We start from the raw sequence: 1,292 nt of genomic DNA, 5'->3' as shown, positions 1-1,292 counted from the left end.
TCCCAGACAAATGTAAGAAGAAGACGAACACGATTTGTGCCAATGCCAGCCTCACATCTTGGGTGACTACGACAACAGTTAAAAAGAATGCTGTAACGAAGCCCTGTGCTGGTCTAAACGATGATACCTGGAAACGACCCACCGCCAAGCTTCGTATTGAGAACTGTATCAAGCACTCACCTACGCCTTACCACGGGGTGAAGCGATGGAAAGTTTGTTTCCAGCTTTTCAAAACTACTCATGAAGTCTCGCTATCGGACGAGCAGCGCAAACAATTCCACGCCGCTCTAGAGTCCCAGGCAACCTGGATCATCAAGCGACATGGGGCTCAGGAATCAATACACTCTCCTAGATGTACTCGAACAGTAATGACCACTGCCAAAACTTTGTATCCTCTCTGTGACGACTGCGAGGGTTTGAAACACGATCGAAGCCTGATCACAGCCATCAATGTACCATACGCGACTGAAGATAAAATCAAGTTTATTGCAAAGGTATTCATGACAGGTGATCAATTCCAAGCAGTTCTAATGAAACATGCTGAGCTACAAGTCCTTCAGACATCATTGGAGAAAACATCTAAAAAAGGCGATGAAGAATTCTGGAAAGCAATTGGTGTGTATGGAAAAGCTGGGTTGTTCAAGGATAAAGAGGTCATCCGTGGTCTAATGATGGCAGTTGGTGTGCGAGCTGAACGTGAATCAAACGGAAAGTCAATGCGTGGTCGTCGATTTGATTTTTACTTCGACAACTTCCTCACCACCTTGGCAGCCATCAGTCCTCGAGCTCTTAGGCTTTTCAACGACAACTTTGCAGGCCGTGGGGCACGTAGCATGCGACAAATCCGAAAAGTCCAGGGTATGCATCTTGAAGATGGCCTACACGCAAACAACTTCAAGAGACTTGCTACTATCTTAGCTGAGCTTGAGTATTCCGGCCCAGTTGCTGCTGCAACTGACGAGACAGTTTGTGTAAAGGCAATGCGGCATTACAATGGCTACTTGGTAGGAGCACAAGGCGGTGATATCCCCTTCGAAAATGGTGATGAAATCGAGCGCTTGGTGAAGTCAGCAGTCACCAATAATCAACTTTGTTCCAAAGTTTGTACAACACCTTCCTTATGTTTCCTTTACTATTTCTTTTCGAGTAAACTTACACACTTTCAATTGTGATCAGATCCGAGCTTATACAATTCAGATACCCTTACCAAATATGTCAACATATGTAGTTGCGATAATAGCCAGTCGCAGCCAGGATAAGCCAAAGACCTGCTGCTCAGATCTCGATTTCAT

This window comes from Melampsora larici-populina (assembly GCF_000204055.1).
Source record: "Melampsora larici-populina 98AG31 unplaced genomic scaffold MELLAscaffold_1, whole genome shotgun sequence".
Lineage (NCBI taxonomy): Eukaryota > Fungi > Basidiomycota > Pucciniomycetes > Pucciniales > Melampsoraceae > Melampsora > Melampsora laricis-populina.
This window is presented reverse-complemented; position numbering follows the sequence as displayed.